Genomic DNA, 19,338 nt, shown 5'->3' with positions numbered 1-19,338 from the left:
ACCTTTGCCTGTCTAGAACATCTTGTGTTCCTTTTTCCTTCTCCCCTTGGCTGATTCCTGCACACCCTCAACACAGTTCCCTGCAGGAGACAAGTCCCTTTGTCCATCCTCTGAGCTCCCTTATCCAGGTATTTTCCACTCAGCATTGGCACTGCTTGTTTAATTGTCTTTATTGAGCAGTAGACTCTAAGTTGCATGAAGAGGAAGAGCAGTGTCCTCACTGATTTTTTTGTTCAATAAATCTTTTGAGTGGCTACCAAGCACCAGATATGGTATTAGGCACTGGGGGTACATTCATAAATATACCTATGACTTTCAAGGATGTGCCTTCATTTTGTGACTCTGGCTTGGAACAGTTTGCAGGTAATAGATATTTGTGGATTGAATGAATCAATTTTCCCAAACGTATTTAGACCTACTTGTGATGCTTTAATGAAAAAGACAGTTCTCTATTTATCATTTATGAATTGTAACACAAGCCAAGACTTGTCAATCTTTTGCCAAGTCACAGTATCTAGCACACCCCTCAGCAAATGCATCTCACAGGTGCCAAGTGTAATGAGTCCTGGGAATATATTTTAACCAATAAGCTGACTGCAGTTCTCAATCATGGTGTAGTCTCCTGAGAAAAGAGGTGCATATGTAAAAACTCACAGAAGCCTTCTCTTTAGTAACTGTCCCACCTTGGGTTCCCACCTAGGGCTGGGCAGATTATACTGTTGGGGTGTCTCTAATTCTAGTACACACACTTGTACATATGTGCACGCATACACACACACACACACACACACACACACTCCTGACTAAAGTCACTATCGGTGGAATTATTTAAGGGTCAGGAGGCTAAGATGTCATACAAAGGCCTCAAAAGTATGAGTGCCAGGTAAAAGCAGAAGGGGCCCAGATTCTGGTCAGTGCTGCTCATGTGTATGAGTGCATCCCTCCATCATCCATAGCTGTAACACATAATGACTAGAACATTTGCTGTACTCTCTGGGCTATTCAATCTAATCATATAGTTTAAAGTTTTAATTCAACTCAGTTCAACTCAGTTGTAGTTATTAATACTTATACGATGGTCTTTTTCTGATTTTAATGCTAAGTTATATTTCCCCTTTTTTAAAAAATCGAAGGCACAGGTTAGCACAATACAAAATCTGTATCCCACTGGACAACCAACAATTAAGAAGCAAATCTCTAGGTTGTGCAAACAGGTAACACAAATATAGTAGTACCTAAAAAAATCCATGTGAGGTCTTGGACAGGCAAGTAGGAAAGATGTTTGGTAGTGGCTGGTTTAAAACAACTTCTGAAAGAATTTTCTCCACCCTGATCTGCTACTCTTTCCATTAGAACTAGCAGTTCTATCAAATCCAGCTGCCAGAGCTGTGGGGCATATTTTATAGGCAGTAGACAGCAAAGTGTGTTCACATTCTAATGCACTGATAGGAAGTCATGATGGAAAGAAGCAGTTCACCAATATTGGGCCTTGTGCATTCGCTGTTAAGAACAAAAACAACCGAAGCTGGTATATTGTGCATTTGAGTATAAACGTTCTGTACTTCAAATATAGACCTCTGCTTATTAAGAGACTGAGAACTCCAAGGCTCATATGAGAGTGACCAGAATGGGGTAGAAACACATCATAGACTAACATTAATTATTCCTAAAGATTAGAAGATGTATGATTACCTATGATTATTCATAGCTCAGAAAACAGCACAGTATAATTGAAAAGGAGGAACCAGCAACTACCCAAATACTTTTTTATCCCAGGCACTCCTGTCTAAGGACATCAAGCCTAGGAAGCAGGATTGAGTGGTTAACACCAGGCTTGAACCATAGTTTAACTACATATTATTTCTAAGTTATGTGCATGCAAACATTTATTGTGCATTTATAATTACTCCTGCCTCCAGCCATGTTCCCTAAAGGAAGACTTACTAAGACTCTTACCATGTACCAGGTACTATTCTAAGCCCCTGTCATGTAGAAACCCATTTAACCATTGTAAGAACCCTAGGAGGCAGGTACCATCATTGTCTCCATTGTAAGGATGAGAACATGGAGGCAGAGAGAAGAAAAGTACCTTGTCTGACTCACTTATCTGTTAAGTGGCAGACATGGGATTTGTGCTTCGACAGTCTAACTACAGAGTCTATGTCCTCCATTACTGTATATGTGTGTATATATATATATATATATATATATATATATATATATATAGCCTCTATGTGTCAAAGTATTAATTGGCTCTGTAGAGTCCATTGCATTTTGTAGGATTATTTTCTTTTAACCTAATCTTCTTGTTGACTTCATAAAATTCGGAGTCAGGTGTCTGTCACTTCCTCTGATCCTTCATCTCCTTGTAGGTGCCCATGCCTAGGGTAAGGAGGTGGAAAGAAAAGAGCAAGTCAGACCCAAGAGTTCCTTCCTCTGGGGTAGACTAGGTGTTGGTAGCACTGGGCTGGTGATTCCTGCAGAAAGAAGCAGTGGGATGGGAGGTGGTGTCGTTTCCAGGCTTCAGTCTCAGAGGGCAGGTGACTGCAGTGGCACTCAGCGGATGTCACTGGTGTGTGAACATCATGGAAACTAGCGGCAGAACTCCCAGTGGCAGGGCCTAGAGTCAAGGAACCTGAGGCAGCAGGCAGGTTTGGGCAAATGTCAATGCCCACATCAGGCATGCAGGACCCTGGGACTCTAAGCAAGGCCTGCTGCCTCTCAGAGTGGCAGTTGAGTGTAAGCAGGCTGGTGTTCTCAACAGAGCCTGGCAAGAGCCAGAGAAGTACTATTTTCTGGTTACTTATGGTGATTTAAAAACTTCAGGATTCGTTTAACCTGGAAAGCACAGTTTATGTGTTTGGTCACTCTCAGCTTTCAACAGTCTTGGATGAACCAGGTGGGAATTTTCTACTCTTTTGGATAAATTAAATTATAAGTCACTATTCTGTGACTCGAGCTACCTCTGCAAGTGTTTGTTTTTCCTCTGCTCCCTTAAATTTCTTGCTTTTTTAATGATCTCTACTAGGGTTGAAAATAGAGAGAGAGGAGTTTCAAAATACTGATTTTTAAGGCAACTCTTTGTTATTGGTTCACTGTTAGACTTTGGAATAAAAGAATTAGAAAACATTGATCAAAAAGATTTTGAATCACCTGTCATTTTCCCTTATTTATACTATCCATGACTTTTTTTCCCCTTAAAGTAATGGAAACTTCTTCTCATATGAAATATGTGGGAAGTTAATAAATCAAGTAAAAGAGTAGTATTCATATTGAAATGGGGTAGAGCCCTGAGCCCACTGAGTGGCCTCTTCTGATCTTCTCTTACTTTCCAGGGTAACTGAAACCATTTCTAAAACATGACATAGGAGGTCAAAGACTGAGGGGTTCCTGGCTGGCTCAGTCAGTAGAACATGTGACTCTTGATCTCAGGGTTATAAATTCAAGCCCCATGTTTGGTATAGAAATCACTTGAAAAAAGTTTTTTAAAAAACAAGAAGGTCAAGGACTGAATATGTTCCAAAAAAAAAATTAAAGCAATAATACAAAGCGATCAAGGGAAAACTGGTCTCCCTGAGGTCCAAATGCTGCAGTGGGGAAACCATGGCCAGATAGTTCAAATCCCCACCCTGATGCTTGCCAGCCCTGAGACCCCAAACATGTGGCAAAAGTTCTCTGAGTTTGAGTTTCTCATCTAAGGTAAATTCAGGTTTCTTATACTGTCAAATATTGTTTCATCTGTCATTGTAGGTGCTAGGTATAATAAAATATGGAAGAACTTGACACAGAAAACTCTCAATTAATAGATATTATAGCAAGGATTCATACATAATTATTCATCAGAAAACAAGCTGATCAGGTCCAGGCACTTCAAATTTTTGCATTCAGGGTGCTGCAGGCATGAACAGACATGATGTGTGTTCAACTGAGAGCTGGGTAGTTTAGTTTCTCTGTTGTAAGTGATCCATTAAGATTCTGTCCAGATGACTCTCTCTCTGTGGATTCAAAGTGATGAGAAGATGGAGATGAGCTAGATGCTCATGATTGGCCTGTTTCCCACCAAGGAGCAGAGCAACCTGGGGGATGGAGGGAACTGACCTGTGGTGGGCCTTATAGAGGCCAAGAATAAATCCAGCATCTGTCCTGATGAGTCACTGGAGTGGCAAAGCCATCTAAGACAAAAGGTACTGAAAACGGCATGCTCATTCCATAGCTTTTACTATACATATCAGCTAGAAAATTATATTGAATTGAGAATGGTGGTAATAATAGCATTTTGAAGGAATGCCAAGAGATTTCATCACCAGATTTGGCTTGCCTTTTCTGGTAACAACACTTTTAAGTATGAATGGAAGTCCTTGAGACCAAGAGAGAGGTGGAGTCAAGAAGTGGGGTAGCTGGTTCACTGTGGGTGTGGGAAGGTATAGCCTGGCACGTGCAGCCTGATGATTTCAGGAAAGGTGAGCACTTCCATAGGTTCCTAATGGATCAGGGAGCATATGATCATCTTCTAAGATCACTCTGTGGGGACATTATGGGAGATTACTGCTGATTTTCTCAGTGAAAGCAAAATATGTTGCAAGAAACTGAGTGGGAAACAAAATCATACATATGCATCCTGCACCCTGACAACTGAAGTCATAGTGGGAACAATGGGGACAGAGGCAATGATCAAAGATCAGAAGGACCAGAGATGTCAGTAGGTGCCAGCTAAGAGCTGTGGACAGACATTCCTTTGTCACCAGTCCCTTGCCATCTTCTGGCCTTTAGATGCTACTCTGAGAGGGAATGGTGATAAGGGTGAGGTGGGGCTAAGCCATTAATCCTCGGAGTGTAAGTCTGAAATGGTGGAGAAAACAGTGAATTGATCGAATCTATCTGCAATTTACCAGATTAAATTGTTGCATCAGACATAGTAAGTATGCAATTAGAAAGTAAATTTAGTTAAAAGACAATAAAATTACAATTTTGTACACCTGAGTGGTGTGAAATGTAATTGTAAAATATTGGGTCCATTAGACCGCCCATGAATTATTGGGTTCAACAAAGTGAGGAAATTATCTTTTTAAAAAATTAATTTATTTTTAAGTTAGTTAACACACAGTGTAGTCTCGGCTTCAGGAGTAGAACCCAGTGATTCATCTCTTACATATGACACCCAGTGGTCATCCTGAAAAGTGCCCTCCTTAATGCCTGTCACCCATTTAACCCCATTCCTACCCCCTCCTCCAGCACTCCTCAGTTTGTTCTCTGTATTTAAGAGTCTCTTATGGTTTGCCTCCCTCTCTGTTTTTATCTTATTTTTCCTTCCCTTCCCCTACGTTCATCTGTTGAGTTTCTCAAATTCCACATATGAGTGAAATCATATGATATCTGTCTTTCTCTGACTGACTTATTTCGCTTAACATAATACCCCCCAGTTGCATCCACACTGTTGCAAGTGGCAAGATTTCATTCTTTTTCATCGCTGAGTAGTATTTCATTGTATACATATACCACATCTTCTTTATCCATTTATCAGTTGATGGACATTTGGGCTCTTTCCATGATTTGGCTTTTGTTGATAGTGTTGCTATAAACATTGAGGTGCCTGTGCTCCTTTGAATTGGCATTTTTTTTATCATTTGAATAAATTTCTAGCAGTATAATTGCTGGGTCATAGCGTAGTTCTACTTTTAATGTCCGGAGTAATCTCCATACTGTTTTCCAGAGTGATTGCATCAGTTTGCATTACCACCAACAGCACAAAAACGGTTCCCCTTTCTCCACATTCTCACCAGCATCTGTGGTTTCTTGAGTTGTTAAATTTAGCCATTCTGACTTGTGTGAGGTGATATCTCATTGTGGTTTTGATTTGTACTTCCCTGATGATGGATGATGTTGAGCATCTTTTCATATGTCTGTTAACCATCTGGATGTCTTCTTTAGGAAAGTTTCTATTCATGTCTTCTGCCCATTTCTTCACTGGATTGTTTTTGTGTGTTGAGTTCGATAAGTTCTTTATAGATTTTTGATACTAACCTTTTATTCTGTATGTAATTTACAAGTATCTTCTCCCATTCATAGGCTGCTTTTTAGTTTGGTTGATTATTTCCTTTGCTGTGCAGAAGCTTTTTATCTTGATGAGGTCCCAATAGTTCATTTTTGCTTTTGCTTCCCTTGCCTCCTGATACATGTCAAGTATGAAGTTGCTGCAGCCAAGGTCAAAGGGGTTGTTGCCTGTTTTCTCCAGTAGGGTTTTGATGGTTTCCTGCCTCACATTTAGGTTTTATATCCATTTTGAATTTATTTTTGTGTATGGTGTAATAAAGTGGTCCAGGTTCATTCTTCTGCATGTTGCTGTCCCATTCTCCCAGCATCATTTGCTAGAGACTGTTTTTCCATTAGATATTCTTTCCCACTTTGTAGAAGATTAGATGGCCATATATTTATGGGTCTATTTCTGGGTTCTCTGCTCTGTTCCACTGATCTATGTGTCTGTCTTTGTGCCAATACCACACTGTCTTGAAGATTATAGCTTTGTAATGCAGGTTAAAGTCTGGGATTATGATGCCTCCAGCTTTGGATTTCTTTTTCAACATTACTTCTGTTATTTGGGGTCTTTTGTGGTTCCATACAAATTTTGTATTGTTTGTTCTAGCTCTGTGAAGAATCCTGGTGTTATTTTGATTAGGATTACATTGAATGTGTAGATTGTTTTCTGTAGTATTGATATTTTAACACCGATCCATGAGCATGGAATGTTTTTCCATCTCTTTGTGTCTTTTTCAATTTCTTTCATAAGCTTTCTATAGTTTTCAGTGTACAGATCTTTTATATTTTTGGTTAGGTTTATTCCTAGGTATTTTATGGCTTTTGGTGCAATTGTAAATGGGATTGATTCCTTGGTATCTCTTTCTATTGCTTCATTATTGGCATATAGAAATACAACCAATTTCTGACATTGATTTTATATCCTGCGACTTTGCTGAATTCATGTATCAGCTCTAGCAGTTTTTTGATGGAGTCTTTCAGGTTTTCCATGTAAAGTATCATGTCACTGCAAAGAGTGAAAGTTTGACTTCTTTGCCAATTTGGATGCCTTTTATTTCATTTTTGCTGTCCGATTGTTGAGACTAAGACTTCCAACACTATGTTGAACAGTGATGAGAGTGGACATCTCTGTTGCACTCTTGATATTAGGGGGATAGCTCTCAGGTTTTCCCCATTGAGGATGATATTAGCTGTGGGCCTTTCATATATGGCTTTTATGATGTTAAGGTATGTTCCTTCTAGCCCAACTTTCTTGAGGGTTTTTATCAAGAAATGATGCTGTATCTTGTCAAATGATTTTTCTGCATTTATTGACAAGGTCATATGGCTCTTTCTTCTATTAATGTGGTGTGTCATGATGATTGATTTGCAAATATTGAGCCAGACTGGCAGCCCAGGAATGAATCCCACTTGATCATGATGAATAATTCTTTTAATGTACTGTGAATTCAATTTGCTGGTGTCTTGGTGAGAATTTTTACATCTGGGTTCATCATAGATATTTGCCTATAATTTTCCTTGTTAGTGGGGTCTTGGTCTGGTTTTGGAATCAAGGTAATGCTGATTTCACAGAATGAGTTTGGAAGATTTCCTTGCATTTCTATTTTTTGGAACAGTTTTAGAAGAATAGGTATTAACTCTTATTTAAATGTCTAACAGAATTCCCCTGGGAAGTCATCTGGCCCAGGACTTTTATTTTTTGGGAGATTTTTGCTAACGAATTCAATTTCTTAGCTGGTTATGGTCTGTTAAAATTTTCTGTTTCTTCCTGTTTGAGTTTTGGTAGTGTGTGAATGTCTAGGAATTTTTCCATTTCTTCCAGATTGTCCATACTGGTGGCATATAATTTTTTATAGTACTCTCATAATTCTATGTATTTCTTTGGTGTTGGTTGTGATCTCTCCTCTTTCATTCATGATTTTATCTGTTTGGGTCCTCTTTCTTTTTGAGAAGTCCAGCTAGGGGTTTATCAACTTTGTTTATTCTTTCAAAAAACCAGCTCTTAGTTTCATTGATCTCTTCTACTGCTGTTTGGATTCTATATTATTTATTTCTGCTCTATTCTTTATTATTTCCTTCTACTGGCTTTGTGCTTTATTTGCTGCTCCTGTTCTAGCTCCTTTAGGTGTAAGGTTAGGTTGTGGACTTGGGACCTTTCCTGCTTCTTGAGATAGACCTGAATTGCAGTATATTTTTCCTCTTGGGACTGCCTTTGCTGCATCCTAAAGGGTTTGGACTGTCACGTCTTCATTTTCATTTGCTTCCATGTGTTTTTAAATTTCTTCTTTAATTTCCTGTTTAAACCATTTATTATTTAGTAGGATGTTCTTTAACCTCCATGTATTTGGGGTTTTCCAAATCTTTTCCTGTAGTGGATCTCAATTTTCACAATGTTGTGATCTGGATATATGCATGGTATGATCTCAATCTTTTTGTACCTGTTGAGGGCTGTTTTCTGATCCAAAATTTGATGTGTTTCAGAGAATGCTCCTTGTGCCTTCAAGAAGAATGTATATTCTGTTGCTTTAGTATGAAATATTCTGAATATATCTGTTAAATCCATCTGGTCCCTTGTGTCATTCAGAGCCATTGTTTCCTTACTGATTTTCTGCTTAGATGATCTGTCCATTGTTGTAAGTGGAATATTAAAGTCTCCTATAATTACACTATTATTGTCCAAAAGTTTGCTTATATTTGTGATTAATTGATTTATATATGTGGGTTTTCCACATTGGGGGCATAAATATTTATAATTGTTAGCCCTTCTTGATGGATAGACCCCTTAATTATGAGATAATGACTTTCTTCATCTCTTGTTACAGACTTTGTTTTAAAACCTAGTCTTTGTTTTAAAATCCGCATCTTTGTCTGATATAAGTACGTCTACTCTGGCTTTCTTTTGATGTCCATTAGCATGATAGATGGCTCTCCATCCACTCATTTTCAAGCTTCAGGTGTCCTCTGGTCTAAAATGAGTCTCTTGTAGGCAGCATATAGATGTATTTTTTTTTTAAATCAATTCTGATACCCTATATGTTTTGATTGGGGCAGTTAGTCCATTTACATTCAGAGTGATTATTGAAAGGTATGAGTTTAGTGTCATTGTGTTTTCATTGTAGATTTCATGTTTCTTGTGATGTCTCTGGTCCTTTGTAGTCTATGCTGCTTTCCCCTCACAAAAACCCCCTTAGGATCTCTTGCAGGGCTGGTTTAGTGGTCATGAACTCCTTGAGTTTTTGTTTATCTGGGAAAGCCTTTACTTCTCCTTCTATTCTGAATGACAGTCTTGCTGGATAAAGGATTCTTGGCTGCATATTTTTCTTATTCAGCACATTGACCATTTCCTGCCACTCCCTTCTGGCCTGCCAAGTTTCAGGGAACAGGTCTGCTACCAACCTTATATATCTACCCCTGTAGGTTAAAGACCACTTGTCCCTAGCTGCTTTCAGAATTTCTCTTTATCTTTGTATTTTGCAAGTTTCACTATGACATATCATGATGTTGACTTGTTTTTGTTTATTTTAAAAGGAGTTCATGGTGCCTCTTGGACTTGGATGCCTGTTTCCTTCCCCAGCTTGGGGAAGTTCTCAGCTATAATTTGTTCCAGTAAACCTTTTCCCCTTTCTCTTGCTCTTCTTCTTTTGGAACTCCTGATATGGATATTGTTTCATTTCATGCAATCAGTTAGTTCTCCAGTTCTCCTCTCCCAATCAAGTAATTTAATTTCTCTTTTTTCAGCATCATTATTTTCCATAATTTTATCCTCTATTTCATCTCTTCTCTCCTCTGCTTCTTCCACCCTCACTGTCACTGGGTGACATTTTTTTAAATTCATTATGACTAGTTCTTAGGGCTTCAATCTCTGCAGCAAGAGATTCTCTGGTGTCTTCTATGCTGTTTTCAAGCACAGCTATATTGTTTGTATTTGTTTTGAGCAATTCTCTGGCTGTGATTCCTTCCTGAATTTTCTTTTGGGGAGAATTCCTCTGTTCTGTAATTTTGGCTAAGTTTCTGTGTTTTGCATGGTTTTTTTTTTCATTTTTTTTTAACGTTTATTTATTTTTGAGACAGAAAGAGATAGAGCATGAACAGGGAAGGGTCAGAGAGAGGGAGACACAGAATCTGAAACAGGCTACAGGCTCTGAGCTGTCAGCACAGAGCCCGACGCGGGGCTCAAACTCACGGACCGTGAGATCATGACCTGAGCTGAAGTCGGACGCTTAACCGACCGAGCCACCCAGGCGCCCCTGTTTTGCATGTTTTACAAGCTTGTTATGTGTCCTGCACCTGTGAATACTACTATATTAAAAAGGGGTTATACACTGCCTAGGGCCTGGCCCTTCAGGAAGTGTTTTTGGAATATATTGTGTGCACTCTGTTGTTGAGGTTTGGCTGCTCTATCCCACTGGTCAGTCCTCTGCAAAGTTCCTCCTTGCCTGTAGTGGTGGCATGTTTGGACCTTTCACCAGGTGTGCTTTGATTTTTTTGTTGAGTAATGCTAAGGAAAACAAAAAAGGAAAGGAGGGGGGACCTGATCCCATAAAAAGAGAAAAATGAAAGGGGAGAAAAAACCAAGCAGAGAATCACAAAACTATAAAGCTAAATCCAGAGGAAGAGAAAGGGAAATAGAGAAGAAATAAAAAAGGTGTAAAAGGAATACAATAAAAATGCTTGATCAAACAACAAGAATTACACACACACACACACACACACACACACACACACGAATTGACCAAAAACAAATCAGAAACTGTGAGCCTGATTCAAGAAGAAAAGAAAAAAAACCCCAGCTGTCTGTTGGTGCCTGGGCCCAGTGGCTGTGCTGGTCTGGAGGAGAGGCTAGTTGTATTGAGCCAGTCAGTCTTGTTTCAGTAGGTAAACAGTTGCCAGGCCTAGAGGAGCAGGGTTGAGTGTAAGTGTGTCTCACCTCCACTGGAGGTGGCTATGCTGCTCTCTTGACCCTGACAAGCTGTCTCCCTCCAACGGTGGAGATCCTTCTGTCACTCCACAGATTGATTGCCTGGGTGTTCCAAGTGATCTGACCTTTATTAAAGTCAGCTATGTTTGAGGGACAAGGAAATTCCCAGTCCCCTTACTTCTCCACCATCTTAACTCCATCCCCATGAAGAAATTATCTTGAAAAGCCCAAAACAGTGTCATGAAGGGCAAGATAACTTGAATGAGGAGAGACAAGAACAAATTTCCAGCCTAGAGTCACTGCATACTGAAGTGGGAGACTTTGGTTGTGTAGTGATGGATGAAGTTCTCGAGGATGCTCATGGATTAAACCCAGGCATGGGTTAGAGTGAGCTTCTTGTCATTGAACAAAATCTCGTCAGTTTTGATTCCTGTTTAGAATTCCGTGGTCTGGTCAGTTGTGGCATCTTCCCAGAACAATGCTTAAATCTGAAGGGGTTCAGAACAAGTCTCCTCAAAATGCGTCACTTTGGCATGTGGACTATTTCAAGCTGAAGACAATCAAGATCCAGCAGATCCAGGAGAAAATTTTACCTCTCCCTTCAGCTATCTGAAAGAATTGAGATAGGGGACCTGGTGCAGAAAGAGTACTATTACTAAAAGATAACTTTTTTATGTGAATGACCTATTTGTACAGCAGGACAAACATCTAATTCCCAAACACCTACTCTTCTTATCCAGTGAATCACCTGCCTCCCTTTTGCAACCCCAGCTCCTTTCCCATTCCTTAGCTCGAAATGTCATACACGCCTCAATTGCCAAGCTTGCTTTGGATCTCATATTATCAGATGGCCCCATGCATTGGTAATTAAATTAATTATTCTCCTGTTAATCTGTTTTATGTTAATTTGATTATTAGACCTGTCAAAGAACCAATCAAAGTAGAAATTTTTTTCCTTCCTAACAAATCTAAGCCTAGTATAGCAACAAAATGTTTCAAACCTGTTTTCTAAGAGGGCTTTAGAAAGTGAAGGGGCTTTCAAGATGAAGGGAGAAGGCTCTGCATGGTGTTTCCTTTTGCCCCCTCATCTAAAAAAAAAAGACCATTATAATTAGCTCATAAGGTTGTTGAGAGTATCAAATTAAAACAAATGATATAGCATAAGAGAACATGCCTGGCTTATAGCACATGGTTGACAATTGTTTTAAAAATCTGAATATTTCTGCTAGACAGATGAAAGTAGAGATAAGCTGATTGTTCATCTTAAATCTTCGTTTTAAACTGCCTTTTGCTGTGAGCTGTATCTTTATATCATATGTTATATATTGTATGATGATTCTTGGTGAGAACAGCATAATGTAAAAGTCCCTTCTAGAATGTAACATTGTTCCCAATGTGACAGTTGTTGGGAATCAGTTGTTGCCTGGGGATGGCCCCCCTCGCCCTGCTCCTCCTTTTCTTTGTTACCTGTTCACTCTCCATATTTGTTCTCTTTGCTCTGAAAGGGTTTGTTTTTCTTTGGGTGAGGTGCCTTGCATTTGTTTTCAAGGCTGCTCTTTCTTCATGGTCACCTGTCTCTGAAGTGTTGTTTCCAGCCAACTAGGTTACTGAATTTAGGCTTCCTAAATTCAGAGCACAGGATTCACATCTTTTCCTCCCTTGTATTATGCTAGATATCTTGGACAGTGGGCAGTGAACACATTAGCTCCATATTGGATTTCTAAAAATTGAGTTTATCAGGCAGCTGCAAGGCCCATTGATTTACCTCTAAGTTTGTGTATATAAAGAAGAGTCCCTTGTGCAGATAACCCTTGTCAGGGGGAGAAAACAAGACAATCTAATACGTGACTTCTTATTCCTTCACCTTGAGCCTTTCATTCTTCAGTAGCTGTGGGGCAGGAAGCAAAATATCTGCTGTGAACCTCCTGACATGAAAGTATCTTTCAGCCCATCCTTTAATTCTTTAACATTTTCTGGATCTGCATATGAGCTCATTTACCAACATGAGGTAGTTATTCTCAAACAGAGTAAAAATATTTCCAGAAAAAGTATTACATTACATTTTATTTATAATCTTGGGTTATAATCATTTTCGCTTAGTTTATTATGTGGCTTAGTCTTTGGTCTATTATTTCCTCTTTATCTGCACAGCTGTGAAGAGATACTTAAGGACATTCTTTTCCTCCCCAGGGATTCTTTTTGTGGGAAACCAATCTCAACTGTTCTATTCTGCATTTTTACCTAAAAGCCCCATTATTCATATGAATCAACACTCTACTTGTTCTACCAAATTTCCTGAAGTTTCAAAAATGATAGTCTAATAATTCCCTGCAACAAGATGTAACTCACTCATAAACTTATTTGAAAGCAAGTTTTTTGGTGTTTGCATAATGTTTGTGATACTTAAAATTAGTATTGAAAGTAAGTTAACAGGAAATTAATTTTTCTGTGTATTTATTTTGCGACCTAATATTCAATAATGAAATCCAAAGAACAAATGGAGTGAGAGGACTACAATGCTGGAATAAAATAGATAAAATATAAAAGATATAATTGCTTCTCTTTGCAAAAACCTTCACATTTCCTCAACCAGTCTGAAGTGAATCATAGAGTTATAAGGTTTCAAATACAAAATTTGAAGGTCCTTAGGCTGAGCACTTCCTCACCTCTCATTATCATGACCTCTGATTGTTGAGCTTATTTTTGAATGTTTCTTAAAGGATGGATGAGGAAGTATCATACTTAGAGTGTAAAAGTGAGACAAATGTCATCTGTTTTCAAAATTAAGAATGCTGGTTTTCTCTGTCAAATAGCTCTCAAATTTCATCTCTTTTGACCTTTACTAATCATGATGCTCTAGGATTCATATTAATGGCAAATCAAAATCTTCAGGTTTATATAATCATAGAACCTCTATGAGATTATTTAGGAAAACGTTCTTAGTTTACAAGTAAGGAAACCTCTCATAAGCTACCAAGGTCTGCACAATGTGTAATTTAAATATGGATAATTTCTTTGTGTGATATTGTGACTTATAAGAAACATATATTTGGTCATTCAGATGACTTTGGTCATTCAGATGACTAAATATATATGACATATATCATACATATTCAATCTTAGTCCATTGTTCCTGACTCATAGCTTCCAAAATCCTTGGAGTTTCCTGAGAATAAGACCAATGAAAGCATCTTTTTTCTTTTTTTTTTTTAACATTTATTTATTTATTTTGAGAGAGAGAGAGTGCTTGAATGAGGTGGGGAGGGGCAGAGAGAGAGGGAGAGAGAGTATCTCAAGCAGGCTCTACACTGATAGTGCAACACAGGGCTTGATTTCAGGAATGGTGAGACCATGACCTGAATCAAAACCAGGATTTGGACACTTAACTGACTGAGCCACCCAGATGCCCTAGGAGCATGTTTTGTTACAACATTTGCCCTCTTGAATCATCAAGGTGAGATGGGTGTCTTGTTATTCATAATAAGCCCCTTTCCATCACAACTGTTTATGTTAATAAAATGACTTTTGGAAAGCACCTATGGAGGGGGGCTGGTCACTAAGAAGCCAATCATGAGTAAAGGGTTGGAATTTTCAGTCCCACCCCTTGACTTCTGTGGAGGGGAGAGGGGCTGGAGGTTGAATCAGTCACCAATGATTCAATGGTCAGTGATTTAATCAATAATGCCTTTGTAATGAAGTCTTCCACAAAAAAAAAAAAGAAGCTTGGAAAGTTTCCAGATAGGGCAACAGAATGCTTCCACATGCAACCATACCATACCACAGGTCCAAACTCCATGGGGACAGAAGCTTCTTTGTTCAAGACCTTGCCCTGTGTATCTTGTCATCTGGCTATTGATTCAAACATTTTTTATATCATTTGTAATATAATTCTTTTAAAAAAATTTTAATGTTTATTTATTTTTGAGAGAGAGAGAGACAAGAGTGCAGGCAGGGGAGGGGCAGGGAGAGAGGGAAACACAGAATCTGAACCAGGCTCCAGGCTCTGAGCTGTCAGCACAGAGACCAAAACAGGGCTTGAACTCATGAATTGTGATATCATGACCTGAGTCAAAGTCAGTCGCTCAACTGACTGAGCCATCCAGCTCCCCTAAACTTCTTTTCTATATGAGTTAACATGACTAACATGCCAGATCTAAATGAAATAATGGGGGTAATTATTTAGCACAGTACCTGGCACATGGTGGTAATCAATTGATCATTATTATTTGTAATATTTTCAAATAAACATAAAAGTATTGATTTAAAGACCTGTACAAAAGCATGCTATATTTCTTTTTGTTTACAGCATTCTGACATAGACTACAAAAATGTCTCATGAATCATTTCAGCTAGTCACATTAAACAATCATTGTAGGCATTATATTTAGAAAAATTATGAGTTCCATTTACTTTGACTTTGGAAAATTAAAAAAATATATTTTTGGTTTATGAACAACAGATATTTATTTCCAACAGTTCTGGGGGTTTGATATCCAAGATCAGTGTTCCAGGATGATCAGGTAAGGGTCCTCTTCTGGTTTGCAGATTTCTTGTTGTGTACTCATATGGCGTAAGAGGCAAGGGAGATCTCTTGGGACTCTTTTACAAGAACCACTAAAAGTTGTATAGACTGTAAAATATCTATATCAAATGCCAGTGATAGAAAGCTTTCATTTGAGTCTTCTTTTAGATAACATGATATTTAATTAATTCCTCAAACATGCCTTTACCATCATTTATTTAGTCATTAAACAATTACCAAGTATCTGCAATTTATCAGCTGCCCAGATAAGTGCTGGGGACTCTAAAATAAAAAAGACAAGTTCTTGTCCTGGAGAAGTTTGTGGTCAAATGGGGGATACAGAGCTATTGGCAGGGATTCACAAGGATACAGAAGCATCAAAGAAAGGACAGTGACCCTAATTGGATAGGGCTGATGATTACAGAAATCTTCCTGGAGAAGAAGATGTTTGAATGAAATATTTAAGAAAGAGCATGTGATAGTGGAGGGAAGGACATTCCAGGTAGGAGTGACACATGAACACATAGAATGAGATGAGAATCATGAAGTGGCACAAGGCAAAAGACAAACAATTTAGTAATCTGGAATGTAAACTGAAAACCAGGGAGTGCTGAGAACTGGGACAATGAGAAAGAAAGGTCTTAGAGGCCATTGTGAATCAGGATAAGGAACTTGTATATTCATTATATTATCATGGCAAATTTTCAGGGGTTTAAAACAGAAAAATGATATGACCAGATATGCAACTATGGAAAGCACATCTCTGGCTACTTCAGGCAGGGAAGGTGCACAGATAAGAGAGAGTTGTGTGAAAACTAATATACCAAGAACGAGGCTGCCACTGCGCTCTAATTGAAAGATGATCATGGCTGAGACAAGAGGTGGTAGTGAATATGGAGAGAAGTGACATTGAGGAGGCAAAGTCAATAGGAATTGGTGACTGATGGGTTATGGTAGGGGAGAGAGTGGTGAAGATAAGAAGAGTCTAAGAAGAAGATGGTGCAAGAAGAATATTTTCACAGATAGGAGCAGAGGAGGAGAAAACTTAGGGGATTCTGGATTCAGCTTGAGGCTGAATGTGTTCATGGGACTTCAGTAAGGATGCCCATTAGGCATGTGGTTATTCAAGAATGAAACCAGTGGAGGGGTGCCTGGGTGGCTCGGTTGGTTGAGTTTTCAACTCTTGATTTCAGCTCAGATTATGATCCCAAGGTCATGAGATCAAGCCCCATGTTGGGCTCCATGCTGAGCATGGAACCTGCTTGGAATTCTCTCTCTTTCTCTCTCTCCCTCCACCCTTTTCCCCTTGAGCTCTCTCTCTCAAAGGAAAAAAAAAAAGAATAAAGCCAGTGGAAAAGTTTGGGTTGAAGATATGTAGTTGTGTGTCTCCAGCCTAAAGGTACAAATGAAATCAAAGTCTATCATGTTGCAGAAGCAAAGACAGAGTTTTACAGGAAGAAGAGGGTGATTGACAATAACAAATATAACAAAAGTCATTTTATTAACATAAACAGTTGTGATGGAAAGGGGCTTATTATGAATAACAAGACACCCATCTCACCTTGATGGTTCATGCTCCTAGGGCGCCTGGGTGACTCACTTAAGTGTCCTAATCCTGGTTTTGGCTCAGGCCATGATCTCACCATTCCTGAAATCAAGCCCTGTGTTGCACTATCAGTGCAGAGCCTGTTTAAGATACTCTCTCTCTGTCCTTCCCCAGCTCATGCACACACACACACACACACACACACACACACACACACTCACATGCACTCTTTCAAAATAAATAAACATTTTAAAAAGACACTCTTGGGGCAACTGTGTGGCTCAGTCAGTTAAGTGTCTGACTCTTGGTTTTGGCTCAGGTCATGATCTAATGGTTTCATGAGTTCAAGCCTCACATAAGGCTCTGTGCTGGCAATGTGGAGTCTGCTTGGGATTCTCTGTCTCCCTCTCCTTCTGCCTTTCCCCCATTTGCACTCTCTCTATCTCTCTCAAAAATAAATAAACTTAAAAAAATCCTTTCATTGCTCTTATTGTCAGGAAATTCCAAGGATTGGGGCTTTTGGCAGGTCATAGGTAAACAGGTAACTATAGTGAGAACTCTTTTGCCCGAATGGGAAGGAGCCAGGTCATAGTGGGCTGATGAGTGACTCTGAAAAGTTGGAGCAATGCTTATAGATTTTAAAAACCTTTTTTGTTTTGGAAACATTTACATCTATAAAAGTAGACAGAACAGAGTAATGAAACTTTGTTCCCAACATCTTGCTTCAACAATAATCAACTCAGGGCCATCTTGTTTCATCTGTACCTCCTTCTACTTGACCTTATTCTTTATTATTTTAAAGTAAATTTCAGACATCATATTATCTCATTCTTTAATATTTCATCAGGTCTCTAAATGTTAAGGACTCTTTAAAGCTATCATAACCACAATACCATTGTTCTAATCTATTCCCTCAACAATTTTAAATAAGGAGAAAACAGAAATCAGACAGTAGTTAGAAATGTGAAGTCAAGGGAAAATTCTTAGGATAAGTGAAATTTAACATGTTTATAGAGTGAGGAATAAAATTACTAAAGAAAAAGAGATTTATATGTTATTAGAGAAAGAAAAACTAAATGACAAAATTGAGTCCCAGAGAAGCATGAAAATGTGGGGCCAAGAGGCCAGATGGGCTTTCCAAGTCATGAAGAAGGGAAATCTTCTGCATTAGAGGGAAGAGAGGCAGTGTTAGAGTGTTTTGTAAGCAGAAGGTAAAAGAGTATGTCAGTGGTAGGAGGTTAGGATTGAACGAGGTATTGATAGAGGATAGCATAAGGTTACAAATAGATTCTTTGGGGAAAGAAGAAAAGATGAAGAATAACATGAGGCAAGAGACTACAAGGGCTTAGGGCCATAGCAGGCACAGGTGCGTTTCTCCAGTGGCACTTGGAGGTCTGACACATGAGGAAAGTGGATGGGTCTTATGGAGTGTGGAGTACATCCTCTGTACTTGAGGATGAGGTGTATGGGATGGGCTTCAGGGTGTGGTTTTCCTGAGTAACAATAGGGAAGGGGAGGGGAGAAAGGAAACTGTGTTTTGGTGAGCCTGTATCTTATATAATCAATGACAGTGCACTGGGTAGGCAGAAAGGAGAGACGGTAGATAGAAGAAGCAACTGAAATTCATTTTAGATTAAAGTTCTTTCTGAGATTGAAAAGCAGAAAGTGTGAGAATGAGGATGTAGAAAGTGCCTCAGTGGTTCTCAACTTTGGCTGTTCTTTAGAATCAACACAGGAGCTTAAAATATAGAATAATGTCTATGGAAAAATGTCTATTCATGTCTTCCTCCCATCTTTTTAGTTGGGTTATTTGTCTTTTGGTGTTGAGTTTTATATGTTCTTTATAGATTTTGAATACGAACCCTTTATTAGATATGTCATTTGCAAATATCTTCTATTTAATAGATTGTTTTTTAGTTTTGTTGATCGTTTCCTTCACTGTGCAGAAGCTTTTTATTTTGATGAAGTCCCAATAGTTTATTTTTGCTTTTGTTTCCCTTGCCTTGGGAGACATTCCTAGAAAGTTGTAAGAGCTGATGTCAAAGAGATTATTCCTTGTGTTCTCTAGGATTTTAATGGCTTCCTGTCTCGCATTTAGGCCATTATTCTATTTGAATTTATTTTTGTGTATGGTGTAACAAAGTGATCCAGTTTCTTTCTATTGCATGTTGCTGTCCAGTTTTCCCAACACCAGTTGTTGAAGAAACTCTTTTTCCTCTTGTATATTCTTTCCTGCTTTGTCAAATATTAATTGATCATAATTGTGGGTTCATTTCTGGGTTTTTCTATTCCATTCTATTGATCTATGTGTCTCTTTTT

The 19,338-nt window shown here is 38.7% G+C and overlaps 1 long non-coding RNA gene across 1 annotated transcript in view; it reads left to right on the top strand.

Annotated features, from left to right (window-relative positions):
- The first annotated feature begins 4,617 nt into the window (after positions 1 to 4,617).
- Positions 4,618 to 19,338, top strand: part of LOC128312430 (uncharacterized) — a 55,168-nt gene continuing 40,447 nt past the window's right edge. Inside the window, exons 1-2 of the long non-coding RNA XR_008291749.1 lie at positions 4,618 to 4,915; positions 15,428 to 15,471. This is a non-coding gene — a long non-coding RNA (uncharacterized LOC128312430). The remainder of the gene's footprint in view (positions 4,916 to 15,427; positions 15,472 to 19,338) is intronic.

The sequence above is a fragment of the Acinonyx jubatus genome, chromosome D3, assembly GCF_027475565.1.
Source record: "Acinonyx jubatus isolate Ajub_Pintada_27869175 chromosome D3, VMU_Ajub_asm_v1.0, whole genome shotgun sequence".
In the NCBI taxonomy this organism is placed as follows: Eukaryota; Metazoa; Chordata; class Mammalia; order Carnivora; family Felidae; genus Acinonyx; species Acinonyx jubatus.
This window is presented reverse-complemented; position numbering and strand designations above follow the sequence as displayed.